We start from the raw sequence: 8,866 nt of genomic DNA on the forward strand, positions 1-8,866 counted from the left end.
AGACAGCGTGCTCCAAAAATGTCAAGTGGCAGGGGGTTCACATCATTACACAACGCTTGCATCATGTTTTTCTAAATACCCACAAGGTATAAACCAAAAAACGCAGCAGCAACAAATGGCATTAAAGCACAAACACGGTTGCAAGTCCCAGACCCTTTTTTCAGAAGTTCACAGACTTTTTGGGCCATATATATATATATGTGTGTGTGTGGGTGATTGCGACATCCCTACATCCTCTGACATAATGAAGTCTGAGTAGGACGCGACGGGTTAATCTTGCGGCGGTGAACCTGAACACTGTTGCCTGGTGTGGCCGCGGTCTGAAAAGGTACAGGGACACACAGACAGACAGGGGGAAATGATTGCGACCCTGGAAAGGGACAGGACTTACAAAGAGCAATCACAGATGTCACCCCCAAGATCACATGTGTCAGACGCCACCGACCCGCAGAGCTCGGGTACATCACAAAGAGCAATGATGTCTGGGTAGGGAGGATTAAGGGGTGTGGAGATCCAAAATTGGGGGGAGACACATAAAAATACCCATTAGACGGGGGGATTTCTGGTGCCTGGTCTTATCTATGCTGCCATTGGTTTTAAATGGAAGTTTCTTCACCCCCACCCCCACCCCATCCTGACAGCACAGAGAAATGAAGACATGGATCTAAAGAGGCAGAAAGAAGGCGGCAGAGGAAAACATCAATAACCCATCTTCCAAAATGCTGTGCAGATAATGAAAATATGATATCTTCAATTATGTGAAGTCAGGTAGTCTAACATTGTAAAATCAAAATTCACAAGCACCCCAAAACACACAATGAGGGACTCACAATGAGGAATTAATCTGGGCTTTTGGGGGATTCTTTTGACAGGCTTTTTTGCTACTGTTCAAAGATTTTGTACTTCATGGCAAAGAAACAGACATCTTCTACTTTTAGAAACTATAAATCACTGCTGTAAAACTCAATTTATATCTAGTTTTGTTATATATCATGACATTTAACCAAATGTAATTTTATAATTTTATATGCAACGATCACTGGGAAAATCTTTCTGCTACGCGGTTGTGCCTCAGCAATCCAATTCCTCTTCCCCACCCCACTGCAGACAACCATTACTGACCTTGACCGGTTGGTTCATCCATTTACATTTACATTTACATTTACGGCATTTATCTGACGCCCTTATCCAAAGTGACTTACAATCAGTAGTTAGAGGGACAGTCCCCCCCCTGGAGCAACTTAGGGTTAAGTGTCTTGCTCAGGGACACAATGGAAGGAAGTGGGATTTGAACTCGGGTCTTCTGGTTCATAGGCGAGTGTGTTACCCACTAGGCTACTACCACCCTCATCCATGTGTTCAAGTGAAGGTGCGTGTCAAATTTTAGGACATTCCCTCAATTATTCATTACCGATCCAATATTGTATTCAAATGAAAGTGAGGTCACAGTGACCTTGACCTCTGAGTCCAGAGATGCTTTCAAAAGTATTCTAGAGAGCGATTACAAACATTGACGTATGGGACAGGTGGACAACTAACGATTTTTCAATAAATGTCTTTTATTGTTGCTTCAAATCACTGCTCAGAATACTCACTTCAGTACAATGCTTACTGAAAATGATGTCAATTTGATTAGATGCATGTGCCACCTACATGTACATGGGCATGTATATCGTAAACTGAATTACGAAAACTAAGTCTCCATGTTTATGCGGCAACACACATTACAGTTAAAAAGAGTGCATGACTGGAGGGCCCAGTCTGTATAAAGCCCCTTTTCTGCCTTACGCTTTTAGCCACAGACATTCTGCACCATGGGTCAAACAGATCAAGCGGGAGCTGCAAGTACCGTGCAGAAGGCAAACGGATTTGGCTTTTAATTGTGTCGCATTTATTCATCACATCCCTCACTTGCAGAGAGGGAACAAAAGCGAACAGATTAACCTCCAGTCAGATGTCACTGACTACTGCCAGCCTGCTGTCTGAATAACACCACCCTTGTCCATGTGCGGAGAGAACCGATGTGGCCAAAAACTTGCTCTGAGCCAACTTTGGCAAAGTCATCTTGGGAAAGGCATTAGAAATTCTCAGAGCACAAGTGTTACGTCCCTGGGTGTGTAACTCGTTGGGAGTGTGTTTGTGGGGGTCCCTCTGCTTGTCTATGTGTGTTTTCCTTTTTAGGCCTGAAGGGGAGGAGTTTTTGATTGCTGACTCCGCCCATGGTGTGGTAACTAATCTTCAGCCGCCAGCACATGAGGAGTCCTGAACAGGAGGATGGTGGCTTATTGCCCACAGAGGAGTGTGGAGTGGAGTTGTTTAGCGTAGAGAAAGCGAAAGTTGGAGATGTAGTTTATTGTGCTTTGTTGTAGTCTCTAGTACTGGTTCTCCCTCTTACGAGTACCTGTGTGCATTTGTATGTGCGTGGATTCCCCTCTGTTAGTGTGTTTGGCTCTGTGCCAGTCTTGTATATAGTTTGTGTGTGTTCGGTTGAGGGTTTTATGGTGGTGTACATACCACGCGTTGGTCTGGTTGTATACATCACTTCCCGCACTTTTATTGCACTTTGGTTTGGCACGTGTGTTCCTCCTTGTCACCATCCACCTAGTTCACATTGTCCATGTTCTTTCTCCCTAGATGGGAACGTGACACAGCACTGGCCTTGCATTTATATACAACAATAAAAACAGCAAATACTACCTGTCTAAAATCTGCCTTTTTGAGACTGATAAAAGTAATTAATAAAAGTTAGTATACTTATGAAACAAGGCTCAACCTGAACAAGGTCATGTTGAAAATGGTTGCCATGTTTGGTAAAACTAACTCAAAACACTGCCACAACAGCTTAGTGTTCATTTATCAGTTCGGAATAATGTTATAACTATGTCCTTATCTGTGGTTAAAGAGTTTTTTTTCTTTTTACCACCACCCATCCAAGAGTTACACACCTGACTACAAATGTGACATGTCTTCGTTTCAACATAAGGAAACGGAGCTACTTTGTCCATGTTTTGCATTGCTGATAGGTGTGAGTTCACCATCTGAACAGGGTGGCACCCTGTCTGGGGTTAATCCTGCCTTGGTGAAAAAGCTACTAGGCCCAGTTACCTTGTTCCTCCAGTATGTGCATCATCTACCTCAGTACATACTCATGCTGCCCCTGCCAATGTTTCTGGAAGATATGAAAGACAATATCCTTCAACGTTTGAGCATGATGGATCACCGTTGGAAGGCTATACCGTTTACGACATTATTCTATAAATCTCAGATATCTCTACAGTCAAAACAACATTCATCACGTCTGTATTAACTGAACAATCGCAAGTGTGGGCTGCTGCCTGGTGCCACCCTTTACACAGTTTTTCATTCATGATAATAACTCTGGGGATTATGATACATATGAAATATATGAAATATTCATATAGTTTCTAGACAGTCACATCAAAATAAGATTTCTATAGCACTCAAAACAAAATGGGTGCTACAGTTTTAGCACCTACATAAAAGATCCCTTTTCCCCCACTTTTGCACAGTTTTTTTATTTGTATGGTCACCGGTAGTCACAACAGGAAATAACCTTGTTGCTGTGTCCTTCACACATCTGGTCCTGTGGTTTCCTGCTTCTATGAAAGGCATATACGGTGCACAAATCTCTATGGGTCCAGTTGCTGAGCTTGGATACTGTGCCAGAGAAGAATGACCAGGGAAAAACCCATCCGTCCGTTCTGGTAGTCTAAAAGGGTTTTGCTGAGCTCGTACGGGGCAGCGCAGATGAGCTCTCCAACACCCGTCTGAAGGCAGGGGTCTCCCAAATGTAATCTTCCCCGATTATAAAAGAAGGATTTTGAATTGAGGAGGAATTTCATTAAAAATGAATCTAGAATTTAATGTGGCCCATTTGCATGGCCTATATGTAAAGCCATAATGTAACACAAAGGGATGCATATTCATGAAGCCAAGGCAAGTATCCCATGCCTGCAGTCTGAATCAAAAAGAAAGATGTAAAAAAGGATATAGGATTCTTTTGCTGGACTATACCCATCTTCCATCAACATGGGCCGACCCGGTTATCAGATTCCCTCTGCCAATAAATACACAGAAGATAAATGTTTTTTTTACCCCACACATAGAGGGCAATAAATTGGATATCAGATATCATTTTCGAACCACCTTCCAAGGTTTCACTGTGCACAGCTGGACATGAAATTTCTTTAAATTAATTTAATTTGTACATTTCTAGTCACGTCCCCATGAAAAGCCCAAAACAAAGAGATTGTGTGAGACAGAGCACTGCCATGTGAAGCAATCTGACCTTAAGGAGCAATAAAACAGTCAGACCGAGACATTAATCTGTAGTTTCTTGTCTCCCCATGAGTACCTCCATTTATTCACAGGTTCATTTGACATTTTTGCTTGAATGAATACTTGAAAATTAAAAACCCCCAATACTGTTCACAATGGAACTTCTATTTAATTGAGATTTTAATTATTTTCAACCACTTAGGCTCTTACAACAATATAACAATACTAATTAAAATACATGATGAAGTACATTTGTGATTGAATATAGCCCATAGTAAAAACATAAACAGAAGATATATTTTACATTTTCATTCATTTAAGATTTCAATTATAAAACCTCCATTTTCCAGCTATGTTCTTTTCTGCCTGCTGCTGAGCTCTTGTCGTGCAGCCATTTGCCCAGAAGAGCAGCAAAAGTGCATCAGTGGATTTAAGCTCATACCAAATGACCGCGCAGAGGGCAAGCAGGGCTAAGTCACCCAACAGGTCTCCACCCATAATTCAGCCCGGTCTCAGCCCCTCCCTTCCCTCTAGCTCTTCTTCCCTGTGATCCCAACCAACCCGTCCCCACGGCTTACCCATCACAATGCACGCAAACATTCAAATGCACCATTATTATGCCATTCATAATTGGCTGGTGGGGGGTACGCGGCTCTGGAAGTGATTGTTGGCGTGGCTGATTTTCATGCGGCAACAGATAACGTCCTGTCTCTATGCAAATGCGTTTTGTGTAATTATTTTCAGAAGCATAATGACAATTGTAATCAACTGTGCTGAAAGTAGATATCAGAACTATGCAGTATTTACCACAACAGTTCTGCAATAATTACAACGAAAAACACATAATAATTTGTTAGCATTAAACAGCCAAACAAGAAACAGAACAAAAACTATATCTAAAGGGGCAGACGAAAGGCCCCATAATGAAACGCACTTCATTAACATGTAAACTCAGCACTTGACAGTCCGGACTAAAGAAGTGACATTCCTCTGACATTGTCACCAAGTTCTGAGAGGTTCAGAGAACAGCAGCGGACAGAAAAGAGCAGGAGACAGGCAGATAAGACTGCATTGGAGTGTGGGTTTTAGATGCTGTTCTCAACATATTTTAGTTGTATACTGCCTACTAAGTGCGCAGAGCATTAGAAACACAAATTTGGCCAGATTTGATAAATATGTAAAAAAAAAAAAAAAAAAACAATAATAAATAAATAAATAAATGAATGAATAAAGGGCAAATATTGCTTTTTAAAAGGCTAAATGTCCCCTAGTTGATCACCAATGCATCAGCACTACCCGCTTGTTATATTACATTTCTTGTTCAACACCCTCAAGGAACTGCACCATTGCCAATGTGAATTCTAATTCAAAGTAAATTAGCCCTCTATTCAACCCCAGCCCATGTATCCAGCTCACATCTACGCCTTGAGTGACAGGTATAGTACAAATCTAGTCCCTTAATCAGTAGCATTTTGAGTGGGAGATTATCCCTGGCCAATCTGTCTCTGCCCCGACAGCCATGTTGCGGAGGTTCGGGAGGGCTGGTTAAGTAACTGAGTGCATATCACCATAAAACATGATAACGTCAACTGAGTTTAGCGATAGAGCAACAAGCACATATTTGTGAGGATACCCTGATATGACACTCCTAAAGTTGTACTGACTGATTCATATTGGCAAATACCTATAAAAAAAAAAAAAAAAGACACACCAACGGGATTTAAAGTGGAACCCCCGAGAATCAGCGTAACCAGTATTTGTGAAAAACAGAACCCTCAGGAGGTGAAACAAAGAGGTAATTATATCAACGGGTGGCGATTATACTTCTGATGGGTGTCAGGTCCCATTCCAAGCCAGTCGGCAAATCAAATGGAATCAAGTGGAAATAATATCTAATCAATACCAATGAATGGTCAAGACAGGCTGCTTTTCCATGCGTACTGCAACTGCTGGATCACGAAAACGGAAGGGAGCAAAGAAGCAGCTTAGACAAACACAGCTGTTAACCAGCTTCATTGTAGCGGGCAAAAAAAATCCAATACTCTTAAAAATCAGGTTCTGGCAAAAAAAAAAAAAAAAAACATGCTCTATGTTAGAATAAGTGTGATAATTCTGCCACACAGTGTGTTGAGGCCATTTGAAATTGTAATTCACCAGGAATGCTGTAGAGAGACAGAGCTTTGCGCTCTGTGTTGCCAGATTGGGCTGATTCAGTACAAACGGCTTCTCAAGAACAGGTACCGAAGAACCTAAATCTTATTTGCTATGGTAAAAATCACGGTTACGGTTTGCTTCATAGTTATATATATATATATATATGGGCTATTGTGCTGCATTTTCCAGACAAGTCTGGGATGAAACAATACTGTGTTTGGCAATATCTGGCAATCATGAAATCATGTAGCTGCTACTTTGCCATCACATATGGGAAATGGTGCATTAGAGCTAAAAATTAAAGTTTGTCTTCTAGCCGAAAGAAGTAGTTCATTCACTCCAAGCTTCAAATAACCAAGTTGCAGTTTCTAGTTTCTATCTGTTTATTGCTTTAAATCCATAACTGAGGTGACATTACTGAACACCAAACACTACTATCAGTATATCTATTATAACTCTTTGTATAACTCAAATTATAACCAAGCAACCGAACAGCAGAATCCACACCAAACACCCAGTCCAGTTCAATGTAATAACCAGCACCTTGGTCACAAGGACCTTGTCAGGTTTAAAATCTTGAGAGCCGTGGTAGTAAAGAACACTGTTTCAAATTCAAGTTGGACGATGATTATTAAAATCTTGTGTGATCTAGGACTCTGGAATAAACAGCTCCTGGTAGAGATCTTTCCGCACCAATTATTTTCCGTGCCGACCTCCTCATCTTCAGATGAGGAAGAAGAAACAAAAAACGGCCACTCCGCTACTGGCACGAGTTGAGATTCTGTGGACTCTCCGGAGCACGGCCTTGTGACAAGCTGCCGTGTTATTTATATTCATTCATAGTGCGGTTAATATGCACGTCAATCCCCAGCACATCTATTTTCATGCAGCAGTCACGTCCACTGAATTCAACACCCCTCAGATGCCACCACTGTGATAAAAAAGTAAGATTAATGTTTGCATTTCGACCCTCACACAGATGAACAACTTTCAGCCCACCAAACCCCAGGGCCACAGGCAACACCTGAAAAAAATGAAGTGGCAAACGTGACACAGGTGACTTTGTGCATCACGGCCTCGACGAGACCGTCGTGTCCACGAGACAATGCGCCCGCGAGTCCATTCCACTCGCCCCTTTCTCCGTGCTGCCACACGGCCGTGATTTCGTACGAATGGCCCTGATTGATCCCCATTGTGCGGCACCACACCGCGCAGGAAACACGCAGCGGTCCGCTCGCCGCTATTCCCGGAGCCGCGTGTGGCACAATGGACCTCGGAAGCCGCGCCAGCTTTGTTCCGCGATGTGTTCTGAGGCGATTTTGTCCTGGTTTTGATATCGGCACACGGTGTGAATCCCTCATGCAAAACGTCCGCGTTTTATCTGCCTGTTCACGGTACGATGCAATTGGGACAAAAACGAAAAAAAAAAAAAAAACACGTCATGATATGAAAGAAAAACGGAGACACTTCTGACAGTTTTGATCGTTCAATCGATGACGATGACACCTATTTCTTGCCACAACAACAAAAAAAAAACCAACCGGTCCTACCTCTCTCCTCCCCGCGGCTGGAGTTCAGCGGCGCTGCGCGAAACTTGCGGCGGCGATCAATTCACCTTCTCTCCCAGACGACCCCCTCTCCGGATCGCGTCGTCGGGGTGGAGGGAACGGCGCTGGCGGATCTCGGCGATCGGGCTCCCCGACGCTGCCAGGGTGTCTCTCACGGCGCCAATTCGGGATTTAGAGGCCGGCGTCCCATTACCTCCAAGCCGATGGGCTGCGCGGAGTCTGGTCCTTCCCCCGGTCGCCCTCCTCCAAGTTTACGCGGCACTTGGCGTTAGAAAGGCGACGGTGTCAGGTGCTGCCCGGTTATTCCAGGAGATTCCCGTCAGTTCGACCACAAAACCACGCGGTTTCTGATCACAATGTGTTCCCGGGGAAGCCTTTGCAAAAAAAAAAAAACAAGAAAAGAAAAATAAGATATTTTGTTTGTTTGTTTGTTTGTTTCTGATCCCACTCCGACTCTCGAGATCCAAGGCTTTACTTAAAAAAAAAAAAAAACCTGTCACAGCAAACGTGCGTCGCGCCCCGCCCCTGTTCTTCGAGGAACGGCGACGTCTCGCTCGTGATTGGTCGATTCTCACGTCGCGCAAAAGACCCGCCCCGTGCTTGTAAGCTGAGTGGCGAAGCAGACGTCCGTCAGGGGAGCAACGCAGGCGCAAAACCAAGAGATTATCCACAGCCCGCCAAATGCGGGACTTTTACTGTGGCGAGTGATTGCAGAATCCCACAAAATGTCCCAAATTAAACATTGTCGCATGCAATTAACAATTTACTCAATTTAAATAAAAAAAACAACTAAACTATCTATTCTACTTTTTTATTAAGCCGATGTATATTAAATACGACGTAGT

At 43.1% G+C, this 8,866-nt stretch overlaps 1 protein-coding gene across 10 annotated transcripts in view; it reads right to left on the minus strand.

The window, feature by feature from the left end:
- Positions 1-8,393, minus strand: part of arvcfb (ARVCF delta catenin family member b) — a 156,926-nt gene extending 148,533 nt beyond the window's left edge. For all 10 annotated transcript variants that reach the window (XM_028996635.1, XM_028996633.1, XM_028996632.1 and 7 more), the window contains exon 1: positions 8,004-8,393. The gene's annotated coding sequence lies outside the window, so the exon portion shown is untranslated. The remainder of the gene's footprint in view (positions 1-8,003) is intronic.
- Positions 8,394-8,866: the final 473 nt, after the last annotated feature.

The sequence above is a fragment of the Denticeps clupeoides genome, chromosome 11 (assembly GCF_900700375.1).
Source record: "Denticeps clupeoides chromosome 11, fDenClu1.1, whole genome shotgun sequence".
NCBI lineage: Eukaryota > Metazoa > Chordata > Actinopteri > Clupeiformes > Denticipitidae > Denticeps > Denticeps clupeoides.